The sequence below is a fragment of the Polypterus senegalus genome, chromosome 11 (genome assembly GCF_016835505.1).
Source record: "Polypterus senegalus isolate Bchr_013 chromosome 11, ASM1683550v1, whole genome shotgun sequence".
NCBI classification, from domain to species: Eukaryota; Metazoa; Chordata; class Cladistia; order Polypteriformes; family Polypteridae; genus Polypterus; species Polypterus senegalus.
In genome coordinates this window covers 166,734,354-166,757,912 of record NC_053164.1, presented here as the reverse complement: position 1 = coordinate 166,757,912, position 23,559 = coordinate 166,734,354, and the positions used below count along the sequence as shown (strand labels likewise).

Genomic DNA, 23,559 nt, shown 5'->3' with positions numbered 1-23,559 from the left:
CTGAAATCTGAGAATAAAGGTGGTTGGTAAGGGAATATAGGCGATAGTGGAGTGTATGTAATTTTCTGCAGAAACAGAGGAAGCAAGTTGCTGGTGGATGTTTTCAATTTTTGAGCTGAAGAAATCCAAAAAGTGCAGCAGTATTGAACAGAAAGGTTAGGGTAAGCGACATTTTCTTGTAGCACAATTAACCTATTCATTGTAGTAAAAAGAGCTCTAGTATTTTTCCCTTCTGTATTGATAATGTTAGAATAGTATACAGTTTTAACAGTAGAGAGAGCGTTCATTTTTGTATTTTAACATATGATCTGAATACATTTCCTTGTGTACAAGAACCGTCTTTTTAGCTAGGCGCTCCAACTGTTGGTCTATGGCTTTGAATGGAGATGTAAACCAGGGAGCAGAGCGAATAAATGAAACAGTCTGTGTTTTTAAGGGAGTTAGTGTATCGAAGGCAGAAGACAGTAGCACTGTAATGGTCTAATTCTGATGGCATGGTAGCAGAAGGAGAAACAGGTTGGAATTGCAATAAATTTATAAAAGGTCTCTGGGTTAACATGCTTAAAATTAAATGATATTACACACTGAACCTTTATTTTGCTCAGAGGTAAGCTAGCATCAAATGTAATCATTTTGTGATCCAAGATGGGTAATTCAGTAGGAATAAGATTGTGAGGTGTGATACCAGAGCAGAAAAACTAAGTCTAAAATATGACCCTTGTTATGACTCGAAATGTTGACATATTGAATTAAATTAAAACAGTCAAGGATTTCATTAAGATTTCATTTGTCATTGCATCAGTTAGCACGTCAAAGTGTATGTTAAAATCACCCATGAGGATGACATTAGTAGACATTGCACACAAAGTTGTTAAAACAGTAAAAAAGTTCTACAATAAAAACACTTGATAGCTTAGGAGGTCTATACAAAACAGCAATTATAATAGGTGAAGGTCCGCAGAGTTTGCCAGCTAACAGTTCAAAGATGGATATGCTGGAAGAGGTATCAGTGATAATTTTAGGTCTTTACGGTGTATTATTGAGAGACTGCCTCCCCTTCCCGAAGACAGGATTTAGAGATGCAGGTAAAAACTCTGGAGGTAGCACTCAATTTAGATGAAAAAAGTCACCCAGTTGCTGCCAAGTTTCCATATGACAAATTGTCCATCCGAGTGTCTATAATAAAAATCACCAATAGGAAGAGCTTTGTTAGAGATAGAATATTAAATAATCCAAACTTTAAAGAGTCTATGGACGTATATTCCAGTGATTTTAGCAGAATCAGCACATGTTGCTCAAAAATACGTGGACAAGTGCGTCCTTCAGACCAAAGTGAAGGAATCGACCCGCTGATACTCCTGTTGAGATAAAAATGACGACAAGAGCCCCAGTGAACATACTTTGGTCATCTCAGAATGCCACAGTGCAGCAGGAGATCAGCAGACAATTCAAAGTTTGTTCGAAGTCGATACAATTAATCTGGTGAGCATTTTAGTTTGTAGATGTGACTGCATTAGAAAGCAAAGTAGACACAGTAATCCATGACAACCAATTGTCACCAATTTATCATAGTAGATTTCCAGAAATCACCCAAGCAAATTCCAGATTGGAAGTAAAGCAATGTACTCCTTGTTTACCTACTTGGTCCAATTAAAATTACACGTGAGCCAGTAGACCATCACCAGTGGGATTTCCACAACTACTCGGCAATTGACAAGGGGCAGTTTCTACCACCTATTCATCAAAGCTAGATACTTGAGCAGAGAATCAGTGAGAAAAGTTTCCACTTACCCACACAGGTTGGAGCCAGCAAAGAACAGTTCTATGAGGGCTCGTGTTAAGGCCAAAGGAGCGAAGGGACACAAATGTGCGTGATCGGTTTTTAATCCGATGCTAAGGCAAAGAAAGATACGATGCAAAAAAAACTAGTATGAGTATGTGTATTATATAGAAATGCCAGCGTTCACTTACATTTTAAGAAGTGTTTAATTACCAGTGTTAATTACATGACTGAGTAAAATACACCCTACCCTCTTAAAACACCTCAGTTTTTTCCAAAACTGACAGAGGATTTAAAATTTAAAGTTTAGGTTAGCAAAAACTGAAAAATAAAAAAAACAATTATATTTCTACTGTGAAGAGGAAACTCTGTGCTGTAGGTTTGACAGATGGAGTGGCAGCAAGAAAGCCACCCCTTTAAAAGACATAATAGGGCAGGGTTCGACTACTTTCACTCGAGGGCCAGCTTACCAAAGGTTACATGTTGGGAGGGCCAAGCATAACTCTTGGCTCTCAGCATTCATATGTGAATGAGATGATCAACACTAGATATAACGAGGTATATCACCAGGTGTTCATTTGACATGAATATTGAGCACTATTAATATTGATTTGAATTACACAGCCACAAAAAACACCCCTCACAAATTTACCTTAGTATACCATTTAACAATACTCTGGACTTTCACTCCCGTGATACTATATTACTTTGTTACATTTGCTATAATTACAGCTTATACATTTGTTACTATCACTTTCAATTTCAAAAAAACAGAATGCATCTATAGGACCAAATGTTAAACAAAAATGTTCCTAATACCAGTTAGGTTTTGTTTACATATAGGTCACATTTAACAACCAATACTGTATTTGTTTTTGAACGACTAAAATTGCACTTAATATGAACCAAAAACTTTAATTCTCTTGTAAAGTGAACAGTAATTTGTAGACATTCATGGAGGTGGGTGCTTGTAAGGAGTGGGGGGCATGAGTGTTCATTTATATTGCATCTATATGTAAAAAGCTTGACTTGCATGTGTACATCATATCAAAGAAAAAACGGCCAACTTTTCAGCATTTCTGAATTGACCTGGTTCAGTTTTATCCAACTGTACACATCCCACAGATCAAAGCACCCGTTTCAATTCAGAGGATTCTTGCATGTCTGTCAGTTCTACTTCCAGGGAATATTCCTCGACAGACACCCGTTTGGCTTTTGATGCACACTCTCCTCCCACATCAATCGTAAACCGATTCTTCGAAAATTGTAAGACCTTAGTGGAAATGTCAAAGCTGTCAAACCTCAAAGCAACTTGTGCAGATGCAAGTTATTTAATAAAATTACAGTACTGGGAAATAAAGCATTTTCCCTTTAGTTAAATCATTCAAAAAAAAAAGTACAGTTTTTTTTAAATCAGTTTGTTTTTATATAAAAGGAAAAAAAAAAAAAAAAAGTTTGCCGAGTGTTTCGTCCTTTCCTTACCAAGATTAAGTCCGTTTAAAATGTTTGAAGATGTTATTCAGGAAGAACATTTCTGCTATGAACTTCTTGTCCAGCATTTGGACATAAATGACCCACTTTAAGAGGGGGTTTGTGGGATGGGCAGGGGTTTGGAGAAATCACCACTCTTGGCAGAGTTCACAAACCCTTTTAAGTGCACTGCTCTTACTTAGCCACCTAACATCATTATGCACAAGTAAATTTTTGTGCTCGGCTGACATGGTATGCAAGATTTTGTGAAACAATAGGTGTGGATGAAATTGTTCAATTTAACACTGTCCATTTTTTTTTCTTTTAAACTCATATCAGTCAGCTTTGCATACAGAACACTTTGATCTATCAGGCCAATGTAAAGATTTCATCTGCAGCACAAGTTCAGACAGGCAAACTGACAGACCCTTGCAATTTCTCTAAATGAAAGGTCTACGCTTCTATGGGTAAGAATGCTCTCCTGACTTCTTAATTGCCCTTTTCTTGCCATTATCAATGGAATATTGTTCAAGTAGTACTTCAAAGGAACAGTCTGTTCCAATTGTGCTTTAAGACAGAGGGCTTAAAAGTAAATGTCTGCTTATCATTTGCTTAAACTTACAAGGCTTAATTTACTTTAACTTGTGTAGAACATCTGTGGGTTGTAGCTTATCAGTTGTTCACTGAAGGCCCATTTGTAATATTCCTATTTTTGCTAATCTAAATTTTAAGCTTTTTTTAATTAAACATTTTCAGTTATATACATTACATTTAAAAATTTTTTTTTTTTGTTTTACACACAGTGTGTATTATGAATGTCTATTTTTGTGTGTATTAGTTAAAGCAGGTGTTCAAAAAAATTTTGTATCTTTATGGTCACCGAACAATAAACCTACAGAATACAATTTCAATAAATAATGAGCAGGTAACGACCATTATAATTATACACCAGTATAATTCTAAAACCACCCAAGTTAAAACTTTTATAGGACAAAACAATTTGATGTGTGTCTGGTTACTCAGGAGGTTAGTGTAAAAAGTTTTTTAAAAGAGAGAGAAAAAAAAAAAAAAGTGTATGTGAATCAGTATCGGAATCAAGGCATCACTACAGGACATCAGATTTCAAACAGCTTGCACAAACCCAGATAAACTGAACCTTAATACATGTTTGCAGCAGGATTACAAAGCCATTATACATTGTGCACTAAACAGCCCAACAATTACAGACTAGAAATCTCAGAAACTGCAAGAACAACCTTTATGCCAGCAGAGCAAGAGGTGCTGGTGGCCATTAATGGAGATTATAAACATACCCACCAAACAGGAGCAATACAGCAGCAGCTTCTAAGGAAAGGGAGATGGTTTGGAGGAACAGATGGTTTGGAGGAACATCACTTTTAACTGTTTTATGCATTAACTCTAATCAGTGAAGTCTCTGAATTGTGCCAAATGCACCACTGACAGTATTACTTTACATGGAAAGTTATATGTCCTGAAGTAAGCAACTAATTCTGTTTTTACAGTATCAATATCAAAAAAAAGTAAGGCCTATTGCATTAAGCACTCAGCATAGAATTTTCTGAGGTCTAAAATTATTCTGCCTGTAATGAACTCTATATTGTTCTGTAACTACATACCAAATGTGACCGATGGTTAACTACTTGTGTCTAATTTTGCAAAAAAAAAAAAAGGTAACTTGCACTGTTCAAACTTGACACTGATATACTGTATCTGGTTTAAACGATATTAAAAGCCATCAGCCAAATGAATGATAATACAATACACAATACATACCACTGCCTTATTCCATTGCAGAACTTGAAATTGAAACTGCAGAAATAAGCAAATTACGAATTTGAAGAAGAGGGAGGTCTTCAGGAGGCGATACCTTAAAGAAATGAGCCCCAAAGAAGGAATGAAGGTAGGCACTTTGATCCACCACCAAGTCTATCATCAGTCGTTATTTTCAAAAAAAAAAAAAAAAACCTGCCATTATTTAAATTTGATTGCCCTACCTGTGACTCTGTGGAATTAATTTATGATACTGGTAAATTTTTTCAGTTTTTCTGTACATGTATACGCATGGACATCACTTCCCAAAATTTGTATTGCTTTACAAAGATATCTTCAATGTTGTGGATAAAGCAGCCGCTAGCAAATTAATTCTTGTTTATAGGTGACTGCATGAATATTACAATGTCTGAATGGGGTATTAACTTTCCTTTCACAGCATCTGGTGAAGTAGTCGTGCATCTATGTCAATTATTTGTTCAGGAAGAGTTATGACAGTTTCAACAGGTCTTAAATTTCTTAAATTGCGCAGCTGGGATTAGCACTTCAAAAAGGATATTTATGACCTTTGATCTTATGATTGAAAGCTCTACTCCTTAACTATCAAGACTGCAAAGTAGGCCTGGGTAAAAATATTGATTATCTGATTGATGGTAATTTTTTATTTATATGATTCGTTATTGATTATCAAAAGTCTCAAGATCAAACATGTGAATCTATATCCTGCTCAATTACCATATGTAGATTTTTGCTGATCTTTCCTGTAGAAAGTCTTAACAGGCACATTAGTGGCATAAAAGAAAAGCACTTTACCATCTAATCAGCACCTTCAACACTTAAATCAGATGTGTGGACTTCCTATGGAGTAAAACAGTGCATCGGTAAAGAGCAACTGAATAAAAGCAAAGACCTCCAAATGAGTAGAGCCTAAAAATTCTACACTGGAGATGGTGAATAGCTCCAAGCTTCCATACAATTCGCTCTATGCACAAAAAAAAAAGAAAGAAAAAACAAAAACAAAAAAAATCAATAGCAATTTTTATCTGTAAAAATAGGATATTCTACACCGTTGTTGAAAACTAGGGCTTTCAACAAATGGTACAACGAACTGCAGTATGCAATACCAACCAGAAAGCAAACAAGTGACATCATTGTAACAAGGCTTTATAATGATCATAAGCAAAGCATCACCATGTCTCAGGTCAGCTGAGAGAGTAGCCCTAACTTGTGACAGCAGGTTACTATGTGACAATCGCAGTTCACTGCATTAAAAACATTTTGCATAAGAGCATGCTGCACCATGTGTTGGCTGGGACTGGCTCCAGCAGATCCCCCCCGTGACACAGTGTTAGGATATAGTGGGTAGGATAATGGACGGAGAACACTGCATGCCAGTCACACCTGGAGTAACCTTGCTGCCAATACACCATGCAGAGATGCTCAGATGACTGGCTCTTGTTCCCCAAAAAAAAAAAACACCTTTCTAGCATTTCCAATGAATGTTTTAATTGTATGACCCCAGCAATCACAATTTGTGTTGGCAAGTCCAATCAACATTGCTTCTCAACGTGCCTCAACCAGCCAAGCCAGTGAGCGATTGTTGGAATTTTCAGAGAAGCTTACGATACAAAAAAAAAAGTTAGCTTATGCTCAAAGCAGCCAACATGAATCTATACTAAGCAAAGCCCTCACTGACTGACTGACTCACTCACTCATCACTAATTCTCCAACTTCCCGCGTAGGTAGAAGGCTGAAATTTGGCAGGCTCATTCCTTACAGCTTACTTACAAAGGTTGGTCAGGTTTCATTTCGAAATTCTACACGTAATGGTCATAACTAGAACCTATTTTTTCGTCCATATACTATAATAGACTTCTGCTCGAGGCCCTTGGGAGGTGTAACGCAGAATTTAGTGCCTGCCCATATAAGGCTGTCCGTCAGCGGCAATCCAATAGAAACACTGCCGCTAAATATTCACGAGTGAGGGACTGTGCTTATGCAGAGGAAGATGAGATGGTCAGGGTGGTGTTTGGCACAAACTCAGCAAAACTGCGAGAGAAACTTTTAAGTGCCGGGTCTTAGCTAACATTAAATACAGCCATGGACATCGCGCGAGATGGCACCAGCACAGCTGGGAAACTTCGATGCATGTACACCGAGCGGCTCACGTGAACTGACACAGTGCACAGACAACAAGCAACAGTTCCAACGAGTGCTGAACAAAAACCGAATTACACAATTGAGAAGGCAGCAAAAAAATATGAAGCGTGTGATACATACAAGCATATTCACAAGTACAGCTACTGCGGAAAAAGTCAATGTCCCGCTAAAGAAAGTGTTTATATATATAAAAAAAAAAAAAAGTGCATGCAGTGTGTCGCGTCTCAGATAAAGAGGAAGACGAGCGGTTTATTGATGCAGTAAGAAACGAATCGATGAATGAAACCCGTTATCTTTACAACGACTGACAAACACGGAATGTAACTTGAACACAACACATCCTACAAATATGAACCTGATTGAAAGAAATGATAATCAAATCCTTGATGACAGCAACACTCATAGCGCTCACAAAACAATTACTGTATATTGACAATCATGTTACGTTATTTTTAAAAGGTTTCCTTTTCTTAGCACAAGCACAGCTGAGAAGCTTCAATGCATGTACTCCATAACGCGTTAAAAAATAACGCATTTAATCACACTTTCAATTCCAAGCAAACGGGAACTTTTGTCAATGCATGATTTCCTGGTACATCGATTACATTGATGCACACATCAGAGCTACAAAAATGTAAGTGTCAGAAGAAGGACTGAACGTAGGAAAATTTCATTTCAAAAGACTACCCAAACGAAGCCTTGATAAAAGCATGGTTTTGTGCACACTGAAAAGCAAGTAAAATTAGATGCATTACAGAAAGCAGACTTTGTGGCTCTTACTGGGGATCATTGGACTTCCGTGACCGTTAGTAATTTTAATTACATCTAAATTACAAAATGTTCAATGATCACACTGTTTTAGCCTAATGTACAAAATAATTTTGGCTAAGGTTACTCAGAGTTTAAAAGGTGAAGCTGGTCAAATTACCTTTTATGTTTCTGCCTTATAGGAAAAACTGCACTTTATGTTGAAAATTTGTTATTATTTAAAGACAATACCATTCTGAAAATGTACTTAAAAGTACTTAAAATACCACTTTATTTTTAAGTCTTCCCAATTTTAGCCAGGGATAATATTTTTGTTTCTGTTTTGAATTGAAATGCAGTTTAAAAGCATTTTTTTTTTTTCAGAAATTAAAAGAGCTTGAGTTTACAATATTCATGTCCATGTCTATTATTTTATTCTGTCGCCAACTAAAACCCTTTTAAATTAAAAAAAAACACACCACATTTGCGATTTGGGGCAAATTTTCATGTGTGATTACATACGATTAATCAAGATTAATTACACAGCCTCTAATTAGATTAATTTTTTTCATCGAGTCCCACCCCTTATATATCTATCTATATGTATGTATATCTCTCTATCTATATATATGCCAGCAACACTCATGACAATGACAACACAATTACATTGTCAATCATGTTACGTTATTAAAATGTTTCCTTTTCTTTTTCATTACTTCGCTGTGAAGCGCGGGTATTTTGCTAGTTATAGTATATGGACGAAAAAAAAAGGGTTCCAGTTATGACCATTACGCGTAGAATTTCGAAATGAAACCTGCCCAACTTTTGTAAGTAAGCTGTTGAGGAATGAGCCTGCCAAATTTCAGCCTTCTACCTACACAGGAAGTTGGAGAATTAGTGATGAGTCAGTGAGCGAGTCAGTGAGGGCATTGCCTTTTATTAGTATAGATTTTCACTTTACCAACAATGAAGACTTTGAGAATGCCAATCCAGTACTCAAAATAAAGAATTTGGGAGATGTACCATACCACAGTAGCAAAAGTTCGAAGCATTTACATTCTGGAGCATGATGTCAGCATTGATGAAAATCTCATGGCTTACAAAGGGAGACTGTCATGGATTCAGTACATCGTGTCAAAAACAGCAAGATTTCCCATAAAGTCTTACGAGCTTTGTGAATCTAAAATGGGCTACATTTGGTTCTGTACACAGGGAAAGGGACAATGTTTAATCCGAAATACATTCAGTACGCCATTACTATATCATCAGTGCAAACTTTGATAGATGCTCTACTGGATCAAGGTGTAACCATGGACAATTTTAATACTTTACCAGAGCTACTTGACATTTTGCTACAAAGAAACACTGACACATATGGAACAGTGCAAACCCATCTATCATGGCATGCCTGAAGATTTTTCCTAAATTATAGCGAAGTGTGCTAGTAGCTTGGCAAAAGGGTACAGTGCTTGCATTGAAATGGAAAGACAAGAAAGAGGTTTGTCTTGTTAGCACCATATATAATGCAGCTACAGTCACTGTACAAACAAAAGGCAACAAGCAGGTTACGAAACCTTTTGCTCTGGTCAACTACAATACCACAATGGGCAGCGTAGATGGTGCAGATCAAGAATGACTTTCTATACCATTATGCGGAGGCAGCAAAAGAAATACTACAAAAAGATTGTCATCTGGTGGAACTGTGCATTTGGAATGCATTTGTCTTATACAAACAAAAAGCTGTTGAAATTGTATCGCTTACAAACTTTACATGCCAGCTTGAAGAACAAATCATTCCGGCACATCCGCCAACCACACCACCGATAGAGATGCGGTCAACCCAGAACATCGTGGATAAATCCAGAGCATCTTATTGGTAGACATTTTTATTGATTATAAAAAAAGAATCAAAACTGTTTAGTGTGCCATTCAAAAACGGCTAAATCTGGGGGGGGAAAAAAAATCCTGGGGGGTGTTGCTGGGTGGATTGGGAGAAATCACGCTATTATTGTTCCAACTGCGATGTTGGATTGCGTCTTTCACCATGTTTTAAGATTTACCACACAAAAGACTCATTCAGAGATTATACTGGTTTTAGCCGCCGATGCATAAGCGAAGTCAGGGATAGGTAAAACGCATGTCAAAGAAATCTCATAGTCCAAAAGTTCATTTCAGAATATTTAGTGAAAATTATATGCAAATAATCCACACAAGAATAAAAGGAAAAATAGTTATACACGTAGAATGAAGGCAAAAAAAGGAAAAAAAAAAAAAATATATGTATCTTCTATAAACTTAGCTTTTCTTGAGAAACTTAGTTATTTCTATACTTAAAGGTTCTTAATTTCTTCTTCTATATGCCTTAAGCATAGAGTTCAACACTTAATTAAAAGTGCTATTTTACGAGTTACTTCACACTCAAAAGGCCCAAAGGCCAACTGGCACATAGGCATGTGCCCAGGCACGGTTAAAAAAAAGTATACCTCTATACCTTACACAAGGCAAGGCTAGGCACTAACTGGAGAACATTGTTCACTCAAAATGACCGGAAAATACCAACACAATTCTATTTGCAGGGGTTATAGGAACCTCCCATTATCATCTCCCATTATTACATGCATTATCATCTAGTAAAATATTCATGAATCTTTTAGAACTAGGAAAATGGCTCTTACAGCATCATTAGTAGTATTGTTAATTTTTTATTATTTTTATTCATCATTACAATTACTACTTGTATCATTACTGTATTTCCCCAAAAATAAGACCTACTCTGAAAATAAGCCCTAGAATGATTTTCAGGCTGCTCTGCAATATAAGCCATACCCCAGATCATCCGCTGAAAAGTAAGGTGCCCAAGGCCAGGTTTATACTTCACACGACGTGTACGCCTGTAGACTCTACTGCTATGCAAGCATTGCACCGTTTATACTTGTGCGCATATTTTATGTAAATCTGGAAGATTCTACCAGGGGGCAGTGGGAGATATCACGGTGAAAAGACGTTCGGCTTCGTTGTGCGTTGCCCAAAACTTCCATTAAATTCCGAGGACATCTTGCCGCAATATCTCTGAAAATGATGTTTAATGATTTCAGCCATCAATTTCAGGGATACACCCATTCCAGCAAGCATTGGGAACGAGACAAGAATTTAATCCCTGTACAGGTCATCAGCTCATCGCAAGCTGAACACAAGCACACACATATACTAGTGTCATTTTAGTGTCACCAAAGCCCCAAACCTTCACGTCTTTGGAAGGAAAATTGAGCATACTGTGGAAACCCACCAGGAAAACATGCAAACTCCACGCAGGAAACACCAAGGACGGGACTCCCTGTGAGACAGCAGCGCTACCGCTCTGCCACTGTGCTGTTCCCATATGTGCAATCATTAAGAGATTCATTGTTTAAACGAAGTTAACAATTTATCTGTAAAATGTAACATGCATACTTTAATGCATTTCGTCATGTAAGCAATATCAAGTATAAATCTAAGGATTCTAAATGTGCAGAGAGTTGGAATATCATAAATGTAACGTGTTCTGTGTGGTGGTCTATTGCTGTTTGCCGCTGCTGTCAAGTCAGGAGGAAGCCTCAGAAGCATGTAGCGATTAACAACTGGGTCGGTTTTAAGAGGACATTTACAACAGTCTGCTTTAATGATAAAGTAAACAACAAACCCCTTATCAAGCAGGGTCATTTTTGCTAAATCGCTTGTAATTTGACCTCTCCAAATTAGAATCATTGCTGTTATTGAACTATCTGGAGTATAAACACATGTTGGTCTCTTTGTAAAGGTTAACATTCTCTAGTTTCACCCTTAGTAGTCAGAAGCACTGTAGGTGTGACTGATCAAAAGTTATGCACATTAGAACTCACAGAAAAAATGAATTTTTTTGTTCTCGCCTAAGTTTTTCTGTGAAAATAAAGGCCTCTATAGCTGCAGTAGGTAGGTGGGGACAGAAACACTATGTACCAACAGAATAAACTTGATGACTACTCACATTTCAAATTTGAAAAGAATACCTGTAAAAATGACATTTTTACAACAGTTTTTACATGGGCATGTCCAGGTGCTTTTTAGAGGGACCTATGATTTATCCATTACCCACATTTTGGAACGTATGGAAAAAGTGCAATAACTTTTGAATGCTTCAACCCACATATATCAATGAGGGCTCTACTGAAAGCTTACACCTAAAGGAATCTATATCTACACAGTGTCACTCTTAGTTATGGAAATTCATATTTCATAATAAAAACAATAAAAAATACACATTTCAATATAAAAATAGTCAAAACAAGTCTTATGGGCCAAAAAAATATATATATATTTTTTTAATAAAATGCACACAAACTATATACATTTTTTACAAACTGTTACAACACAGCTCAGCGTTTTTTCATGTGCCACTGATTGTAGCAATCCCTAGCAGGCAGAAAGCACAAGGGCATGTCACATGTCGCTTTCTGCCTCAGACTTCTCCTAGTCCGATTCATCACTGTCACGCCGCGTACATGCCTCTACTACTTCGAGAGTGTATTTACCTTTCTCTGTACGTTTATCCATATTTAAAAATGCGAAAACTTGGTGAAATCACAATAAACAACCACGCACCAAGTCTGTAGACTGGCACAAATGCCAGCTTCACGATTGTTTTTGTTTACAAGTTGGCATGGCAAGTTACATATCAGCGTGCTCAGCTGCTCATTGGCTGCAAGTTTGGAGTGTCACTCACTGCGTCCAATCAAACTGGTAGATTCTAGCAGGGTTTGGAGTTGTTAATCATCGTTCAGCTGTCTGTGACACTCGGATATACGAGGCCCCAGTCACCCCCCCAGACCCCTCGCAATTGGCCAACTTAGGTGACAATCAGAAGCTAACACTTACGTGTAACATGCTTTAGCATGGTTATTGCCGACAGAAATTACATCTGATATGACCAATAGAAATGAAAAAAAAATGTCGGAGCTGGTCTCAAGTTAAACGTTTTCTGGAGTTTTTGTCCCTTTGAGGATCTATCGTGTGTTTTGGACCTAATCGTTTTACTGGATTATATTCCCTGGAGCCTTATGGACAGAATGAGATCAATATTGCTCTGAAATATTGATGTTTGACTTGCAGAGAGCCTTCAAAGGTAGGAAAAGTCAACTCTTAAAAGTATTTACTTCTCTGTAAAAAAGGATTTAGTGTCGGTGCTGTGGTTGTTGTGTGTCAAAATGGTTTATATCATCGGAAAGACGAGACTCTGAGGTTTCATTTGATGGGTAGTATGTCGAGGTGCATGACAGAGGGGCATGCACACATGGCTGTGACGTCGTCCAATCGTAGTTATGTACCGGGACCGGTACGTGTGCATGTTAAGAGGTGGACATTTTAAACTGAAGTCAAAATTTCCACTTTAAATCACAAAGCAGACCTTTCCACCATGTCATTTTTTTTTTTTCCCTCTGTGGCTCAAATACGCTGCCATTCATTCGGATGCTGTTGTGAAGGTGCACCAAAAAAAAAAAACCCACCTTAAAATATATTGTGTCATTACGTTGAAGAATATGCATCACTTCAATATAAAAGTACCACAAATGCATTTGTATGTCAGCATTTGCTTTACCACATCGAACAATTCATCAAACATCTAAGCATGCACATCGATCCCGGAGGATCCTAAAAGCAGATGGAATGGCAAGAAATTCAGGGTCTGAATGTGGAGAGTTATGATGATATTCCAGAAGATGACATGACTGTATTTGAATAAATATAGATTGTAGAACACAAATAAGACATCCCCTGAAAATAATTTTTACTGCAAAAGATGAGTTTAACATAAGACCGAGTGTTATTTTCAGGGAAATATACTTTTGAGATTTAATAAAAATGTAATACCATGTTTGGAAAAAAAAAAAAGCCAACACTTTTTACACGTCTTTTGGAATAAAATGCAATACTAAGGAGATTAACAACCGATATTTGATTATAAAACAGTATTTCTTAGATGAGAGATGTTGTATAAAGTAGATGCATTTGTATTGTCAAGTCAATTCAAGTCAGGGACCATGCACCGGTACAGTGCGTTGCCACGCCCACTACATGACGAAACAACTCGAGAATTTTCCAGGCAGACATGCAGTCCAGTCCCACCCTCCGGAAATGACCCTCTATCTGCCACAGCCAGGTGTTACATGGGCGACCCTTGGGCCTGGTCCAGCCACTCGGGTCCCTAACAATGAAGATCTTACGAGCTGGATCACCCTAAGGAAAAAGCGCCACATGGCCGTAGTGCCATAACTGATGCTCCCTCACAATGCAGGTAATGAGTCTCATTCAGGTCTCCATGAGCAACTGCTCATTCAACGCAAAATCAAACCAATGGTACCAAAGGATTTTCCAGAGAGATACAGTACCAAAGAGGTCTCAGGTCACTGGATACCATCCATGTCTCAAAACCATATAGCAAGACAGGAAGCACCAGGACTCTAAAGACTTGAACCTTCATCCTTTTGCATAGATATCGGGAGCGCTACACAACCCTTTCCAGCGACCTCATGACCCGACCGACCCCATGCTCCCTCAATCCATCTACTGACTTCATAGGAAGAATCACCAGAGACATGAATGTCACTGCCAAGGTAAGTAAACCTCTCTCCACAAACAGACACACTGCTGATGGCTGTGCCCAAGAGGTCATTAAAGGCCTGGATCTTGGATTTTATCCAGGACACTCGCAAGCCCAGACACTCAAGACTCCTCGCTCAGTCTCTCAAGCACCGCGATCAGAGCCTCCATTGACTCTGCGAAGATCACAGCACTGTCAGTAAAGTCAAGATCCGTGAATCTTTCTTCACCAACAGATGCACCACAGCTGCTGGACCCCATGACCTTGCCCGACACCCAGTCCATACAAGCATTGAAAAGAATAGGAGCAAGAACACACCCCTGACGAACCCCAGAATCAACTGGGAAAAACAGAGGTTCTGCCTCCACTCTGCACCACACTCACAGTTCCAGTGTACAAGCCGGCCATGATTATTGAGAAACTGAGGGAATCTCACGAACCCTCAGGATGTCCCACAGGGCAGCTCAATCAACCGAGTCAAACGCCTTATGAAAAATCGACAAAGGCTACGAAGAACCTCTGCCGATATTCACATTTGTGCTCCATGAGAACCCACAGTGCCAGGATGTTGTCGATGATAGACTTCTTAGGCGTAAAACCAGACTGTTCCGGTCACTGATAGGTGAACAAGTGATCATGGATCCTATGGAGGACGACTCTAGCAAGGACCATACCTGGCACAGAGAGCAGTGTTATCCCTCTGTAGCTGCTGCAATTTAAAAAAAAAAAAAAAAAAAGATTTTGTTCCAAATCTTCCAAATACTGATGGTAAGTGTTCATTACTAATCAAATATTTTTAGATGTCATTCCATTCTTATTCATGTTATTGTAACGGCCGACCCCTTACCCAGCTGGCAGCTACACCTCCAAGACCTGTGGCCTGGATAATTTACTGAAAAGAATCTAACTATCAAGCCATACCTCTAACAAAGTACACTTTTCCCCACAATCGACGGTGTAAATATAAAACTCACAGAAGCAGATATGTAAAATTTATACGGATTAATTGTATTAAATGAAACAAGACAAATGCAAAAAATAGAAAGAAACTTAAATATAAATATCCCTCCACCACATCAACAACGAGACACTACCATATATAAATACAACAAAACCCTCCCTTGCCCCTGTGACAAACACCACAAATAACAAAAATGAATGAAATAGGGAAATTATGAACTTGAGTCCGGTTATAAAAACTATCCTGAATATGGTTGACTGAACGAATGGTAAATGAGTCGTTTGATTTTCCCAGGACAAAATAGAACAGCCTCACTGTGGGTCCTCAGTGCGTGGTGGATGATGAAGTCCGACCCCGGGGTCTCTCGCGATGAGGATATTGAAGTCAGTCCGGCGAATTGAAAAACAAACTGGATGAAATGCGCGTGGTGGAATACGGCAGGTATGGATGGCTTATGGTCGTGAAATGAAAGTCTCCTTCGCTTCCTCCTTTCTGATGGCTGAAATAGTCCTGTGATGGCTGTAATTGGTTAATAGTGAACAGGTGTTTTCCAGGTTTGAGGCTGTGGTCTTCCATTATCCGTCCCCGTAACATTTACTGATACACACACAAACAGCAAACGGGACAATGAAACGAGACGCACTCAGTACTGACATTTGACAACACAACCTATGTAGCCCCGCTACATTATGAAGTCACTATTTAGACCCCCTTCAAATAAAAATGTTACTGAAATTTGTCGCACAACATTAATATTCTCTATGCATGGTTAACTAATCTATAGAAAAGCCAGCGCTTCAAATATAGGGTGGTCCAGATCCAATTATGCAGTTTCCTTTATACTATAATTTAAGTTTATTGCATAGAAAATCACCCAAAAAATCCCAGACCATTGAGTAGTGTGCGAACTGATGACATGAACAATCATCTTCGCGACGAACTGGAATCGTCCCCACATAAATCAAAGTCATCCAGACAATATAGATCTGCATAATTAGATCTGGACCACCCTGTATATCAGTGAATGCTAATTCAGTCAACATAAAATATATACCAAATCGAAACAGTGCATTATGAATAGGAATAGAGTCGGGAAATAAATGCCAATACCCAGCCCTACTGCCAAGTGTTTATTTTTCAAGTTAAACTTGCTCTTTTGCAGGTGGTTTAAGGGCACTGGCTTCCCCAGTAAGTGAGCTGGATTCTGTCGAATTGTTTTTTGGAACTGGAAAATCCTGAGTCCATTCCAGAAATGAGGATTTGCAGGATTATCCACAAATTGGACCTCATGGATCACAGAATTCTGTCTTAAACTGTTCCAGAAACCCATACTGTATTTGGTGAAATCTAGGGATGCAATGACACCAATACTCTTATCAGATTAGGTCTAGTACCTTGCTTATGTACTTGTATTCGTAAAAACACCCCACCTACAACCGATACTATTAACACACACGTGTGAAAGTTCTTATAATTAACAATGAAAGCGAAAACCTAGCAGACTGTAAACTGTGAAAGTAAACATAAGAACGAGCATGGTGAAGTTGCCTCTGGCGGTACACAGCAGACAGAGAGCGACACTATTAATCCCAAGGGGAAATTCACCTACTCCAGCAGCAGCATACTGATAAACAATATTAAGGTAAAGAGCAATAAAAATGCAGGTATAACACAGAGTAACTTGTATAATGTAAACATTTACCACCCTCCCGAATTGAATAGTCGCATTGTGTGGAGGAGGAATAATCCTCTGTCCGTCAGTGGAGCAGGACAGTGACAGCAGTCTGTCGCTGAAGCTGCACCTCTGTCAAGAGATACTGCTTAGTGGATGCAGTGAATTATCCATGATTGACGGGTGCTGAGCAGGCTCCTATCGCTCTACCACAGAATCGCTCTACCACAGATGTCAAACTGTCCAGCTTCGCACCTACAATAAAGCCTGCCTTGCTCACCAGTTTGTCATGAAGCGTCCTCCTTTATGCTGCCTCCCCAGCAAAGCACCACATAGAAGAGGGCACTCGCCACAACCGTCTGATAGAACATCTGCAGCATCTTATTGCAAATGTTGGACGCCAGCCTTCTAAGGAAGTATAGTCGGCTCTTAGCCTTCATAAAGGAATACGCCACCCAATTTTTTTTTTTTTATGTTAAACCATGTGTTTTGTAGCAATGAAAGAGAAAGGGGGAAAAAACCCTACGTGTATGCATGCAGAACAAAAAATAAAAGTTCAAGATCTAACAGAACCTAACGGTAACCTACATGTGCTTTACAATGATAAAGGATGTGGAGGAAAAGAAAAAAAGGATAACGGTTGGGGTTCACAGTTTCCTTGTGCTGCATAATCCCATTGTTATTCAGCTGTATGCTTAAAATGTGCAAAACACATTTTTTTGGCTGAAATATTAACAATTATTTCCAGAAAGAGAATATCATTAACAGGAAAACACTTTCCCCATGCCCACCCATCCCCATCATCCTTTGGTCAAGAGTCCCACTTCAATTAAAAGCACAGAATTATGGGAATCCCATTTACAATGCATGTTGCTTTTTCTAGAGGTGACCTTAATATTTATCAAAAAAATCCATGCTCAGAATGTGCAAAATGCATGTAAGAGATGTGTGGATTATGCAACATGAGCTACACAAGGAATTTTTGTTTTAAAAACCATTGGCTGCCAAGGTGTTCCATCAGGTCAAACATTTTTCTCTCACTCCACAATTAAAAATATTAGATTTTTTTTCCTTCACCAGCACTATAAACTGTAGGGGCGAGAAACACAAAAAAAAAAAAATCCCACACATTAAAAAGGTGGAGTATATCCAATACAATTTTAGCATTTTATTATTAATGCATTTGACTAAAATTGCACTCTATGGCGTTTCCTCCGGGCGCTCCAGTTTCCTCCCACAGTCCAAAGACATGCTGGTTATGTGGACTGGTGATTCTACATTGGCTCTAGTGTGTGCGTGGGTGTGTTTCTGTGTGTCCTGCGGTGGATTGGCACCCTGCCCAGGATTGGTTTCCGCCTTGTGCCCTGTGTTGGCTGGGATTGGCTCCAGCAGACCCCCGTGACCGTGTTCGGATTCAGCGGGTTGGAAAATTGATGGATGGATGCACTCTATGGCAAATTCCAATATAAACTGCTCCTGTTGACAAGTTACAATACAAACAAAATAGCTACATATACAGTGCATCCGGAAAGTATTCACAGCGCATCACTTTTTCCACATTTTGTTATGTTACAGCCTTATTCCAAAATGGATTAAATTCATTTTTTTTCCTCTGTATTCTACACACAACACCCCATAATGACAACATGAAAAAGGTGCGAGGTTTTTGCAAATAAAAAAAAAAAACTGAGAAATCACATGTACATAAGTATTCACAGCCTTTGCTCAATACTTTGTTGATGCACCTTTGGCAGCAATTACAGCCTCAAGTCTTTTTGAATAGGATGCCACAAGCTTTGCACACCTAATCTTGGCCAGTTTCACCCATTCCTCTTTGCAGCACCTCTCAAGCTCCATCAGGTTGGATGGGAAGCGTCGGTGTACAGCCATTTTAAGATCTCTCCAGAGATGTTCAATCAGATTCAAATCTGGACCACTCAAGGACATTCAGAGTGGTCCTGAAGTCACTCCTTTGATATCGTGACTGTGTGCTTAGGGTCGTTGTCCTGCCGAAAGATGAACCTTCGTCCCAGTCTGAGGTCAAGAGTGCTCTGAAGTTGGTTTCCATCCAGGGTGTCTCTGTACATTGCTGCAGTCATCTTTCCCTTTATCCCAACTACTCTCCCAGTTCCCGCCGATGAAAAACATCCCCACAGCATGATGCTGCCACCACCATGCTTCGCTGCAGGGATGGTGTTGGCCTTGTGATGAGCGGTGCCTAGTTTCGTCCAAATGTGACGCCTGGCATTCACACCAAAGAGTTTAATCTTTGTCTCATCAGACCAGAGAATTGTGTTTCTCATGGTCCGAGAGTTCTTCAGGTGCCTTTTGGCAAACTCCAGGTAGGCTGCCATGTGCCTTTTACTAAGTAGTGGCTTCCATCTGGCCAATCTATCATTCAGGCCTGATTGGTGGTTTGCTGCAGAGATGGTTGTCCTTCTGGAAGGTTCTCCTCTCTCCAGAGTGACCATCGGGTTCTTGGTTACCTCCCTAACTAAGGCCCTTCCCAATCCCCCCCCAATTGCTCAGCTTAGATGGCCGGCCAGCTCTAGGAAGAGTCCTGGTGGTTTCGAACTTCTTCCACTTACGGATGATGGAGGCCACTGTGCTCAATGGGACCTTCAAAGCAGCAGACATTTTTCTGTAACCTTCCCCAGATTTGTGCCTCAAGACAATTTTTTTTTCACTTCATGCTTGGTTCGTGCTCTGACATGAACTGTCAACTGTGGAACCTTATATAGACAAGTGTGTGCCTTTCCAAATCATGTCCAATCAACTGAATTTACCACAGGTGGACTCCAATTAAGCTGCAGAAACATCTCAAGGACGATCAGTGGAAACAGGATGCACCCGAGCTCAATTTTGATCTTCATGGCAAAGGCTGTGAATACTTATGTACATGTGATTTCTCAGTGTTTTTATTTTTAATAAAATTTGCAAAAACCTCAAGTAAACTTTTTTTCATGTTATTATGGGGGTGTTGTGTGTAGAATTCTTAGGAAAAAAATTAATTTAATCCATTTTGGAATAAAGCTGTAACAAAATGTGGAAAAAGTGATGTGATGTGAATACTTTCTGGGTGCACTGTACCCTGTTAACATGAGAACTAGATAAATCTATAATACTGTATATATATTTAACCACTCAGTTTTAATGATTGTGTGTAATCTGGTGTACCCCACCAGCAACTCAACTCTCAATATGATTACTTCTATTACATTTTGCCTACTTAAATACTGGGTTGTTTTTTTTTTTTTTTGAGTGATCAGATAAACCGAAACGGTGATACCAGACTGGCCGCAACTGGGGGTTGGGCGCCTAAGGCACCAGCTTGCCCCCCCCCGGTTTTATCTATACATGCACATACCAGGTTTTAACAAATAATGCTGGCATGTACACTGTGACTAAGTACTATGTGCATGTACAAGACACCTAATGGAAGCACATCACCCACTACTTACTATCAGTGTTGGTCAAAGCCCACATGAAGCCCCCATGTAAGGTTCACTCCTGGTGCCACCCTCAAAAAATATCGCCACCATGCCAAATTAAATGCACAATGTATGTAAAAATACAGTTACTTTCATTTAATACTTCAGACCAAAGTGATGGCAAACTAAAATGTGCAAAGTCCATTAAAATGAATCTATACTAATAAAAGGCAAAGCCCTCACTGACTGACTGACTGACTGACTCACTCATCACTAATTCTCCAACTTCCCATGTAGGTAGAAGGCCGAAATTTGGCAGGCTCATTCCTTACAGCTTACTTACAAAAGTTGGGCAGGTTTCATTTCGAAATTCTACATGTAATAGTCATAACTGGAACCTATTTTCATACATATACTGTAATAAACTGCAGCTCGATGGCCGTGGGAGGCGGAGTTGCGTGTCGCATCATCACGCCTCCCACGTAATTGAGTGCCTGCCCATATAAGGCCGTCCGTCAGCAGCAATCCAATAGAAACACTTCCGCTAAATATTCACGGGAGAAGGGGCTGTGCTTATGCAGACGAAGATGAGATGGTCAGGGTGGTGTTTGGCACAAACTCAGCGAAACTGCAAGAGAAACTTTTAAGTGCCGGGTCTTAGCTAACATTAAATAAAGCCGTGGACATCGCACAAGAACAGCTGAGAACCTTCGATGCATGTACACCGAGCGGCTCACGTGAACGGACGCAGTACGCAGACAAAAAGCAACAGCTACAAAGAGCGCTGAACAAAAAACGCATTACACAATTGAGAAGGCAGCAAAAAAATATGAAGTGAGTGATGCATACAAGCATATTCATAAGTGCAGCTACTGCGGAAACAAAGCACACGGTGGAAAAAGTCAATGTCCAGCTAAAGGAAGACAGTGTTTAAAAAAAAAAAAACCACACATATGCAAGGGTAATAGATATCGAGGCCGATTTCGCACCCCCTTGGCTTGAGAAGTATGAAAAAAATGTGAGGTTAATGCAGAAAAACAGATCACCAATTGAAGCTTTATGAATAATGGATACTTTATTCACCATCAATGATTGTTTTGGTAAAGCCAACAAAATCAGTTTAATCCTCCTTCCATTTTCTAATTTTTTTGCGACTAGCCGGGGTTAAATGAATGGTAAAAAAAAGTAAGAGCGAAGCGACGGTGACTTATTGAGGCAGGCAGGCGAAAGCACAATACCACGCGGGCTTGATGTAGTGCGCGTCAAATCGATCTAAAATGTGCAATCAGATTCGAAACAATATATCTTTTCAAGATCTATTTGGATACAAGTAGGTTCTATTTAGTAGACAGAAATATCTTTGGTAGGAATGCAAGTGAAATTTGGCAAAGCCATACTTGGTGTAATCCTCCTTCCATTATCTAATTTTTTCGAGACTAGTCGAATTTAGACTTTAAATTTCTATGGTGAAGAAAAATTTATGCAATGATGACTACATTTAACTTACATTCCTACCAAAGATATTTCTGTCGACTAAATAAAAATTACTTATATTTAAAATTTAAATAGAACTTGAACAGATACGATAGTTCATAATACCCACGCAGACTTGCACGCAAGAGTGAAAGTCATCCGTTTTAACCAGCAGCGTATTGCACTGATAAGAAATACCCTGCCTATTTAATTTTTTAGGAATGGATAGATAAATTAAGATTTTGTACAAATAATGTTTTTCATTTTTCTTCCTTGATGGATTCTGTCACCCCCAAAGGGTGGGTGGGTGGGGTGTGTGTGTGTGTGTGTATGTGTATTTGTATATATATATATATATATATATATATATATATATATATATATATATATATATATATATATATACACACACACAGACAATCATGTTACGTTATTTTCAAAATGTTTCCTTTTCTTTTTCATTACTTTAAAAACACACTACTTCTCTGATGCGAAGCGCGGGTATTTTGCTAGTTATAAATAACTATAAATATCTTATAAATATATGCACAATTAAAAATATATGAATGTAAAAAAAAAAAAATCTCTGGAATTATGTACATCATATCACTTAAACATAAACCAATGAGCTTTCACAACTGTCGTCATTTAACAAACAATGACAACTTTTTTTTTTTAAATTTACATTTTAACCTTCCAGGACTCTTCACAGCAAAGTCCTTAAAACCTGCTTAGACAGAAGAATTACCATGATAATACAGTAACTTCTGGTTGTATGTGCAATCTTTTCGTTGAAACCTCTCTCACTACTGCAGAACTTGGGGATGTGTAGACAAGGGTGTTACACACAGAGGTGAACTTGGCAGCCTGGACTTGAATCACTTTTCTGTGCAAACATTGGGCATCCTAAGGGAACCACAGAAAAACTAATCTAATGTCAAAGATTAGGAGTCATCTAAACTTGCACAGGCATTACAAACAGCAGCAAGTAGTTTGAGAGTATGCAGAGCAGTAAAAACAGTACAAGTGATTATGGGTGGAGCAGAGGGAGAGACAGAGTATACAATGCCAAAGCTTAAAATTTAAATACTTTTAGCAAATGAAATATCAAAACAATAAGTCTGATGCACCAGCTATTTATTTTGAGAGCCAGAGGAAAGGCACAAACTTTTGAAAACATTCTTGCACCCATTTTCACAATATCAGGTATTTTAGTTGTTAAGATAAGGAAAAAATATGAAAACAAAACTAAACACACAAATATTAATGTTAAAAAGGCCAAAACACACCAGATTTACATTTTCACTGATTTTCACACTCTGGATACTTTTGTCCTGTTACCAATGAACTTGTTTTTCAGTACACAGTGGTTCAATTAAGTGGCTGTATGAGGTATAGACTGTGGTTTGTCAACAACATTGGGTCCAGGAATGTAAAGTGTGGAAAATAAATTAAAAAAAA

General features: G+C 38.6%; 1 protein-coding gene and 1 long non-coding RNA gene across 2 annotated transcripts in view; one reads left to right on the top strand and one right to left on the bottom strand.

The window, feature by feature from the left end:
- Positions 1–5,235, top strand: part of LOC120539698 — a 46,689-nt gene extending 41,454 nt beyond the window's left edge. Inside the window, exon 2 of the long non-coding RNA XR_005635651.1 lies at positions 5,066–5,235. This is a non-coding gene — a long non-coding RNA (uncharacterized LOC120539698). The remainder of the gene's footprint in view (positions 1–5,065) is intronic.
- wee2 (WEE2 oocyte meiosis inhibiting kinase) overlaps positions 1–23,559 on the bottom strand; it is a 108,332-nt gene that overhangs the window by 81,209 nt on the left and 3,564 nt on the right. The gene's annotated exons all lie outside the window — the stretch shown is intronic.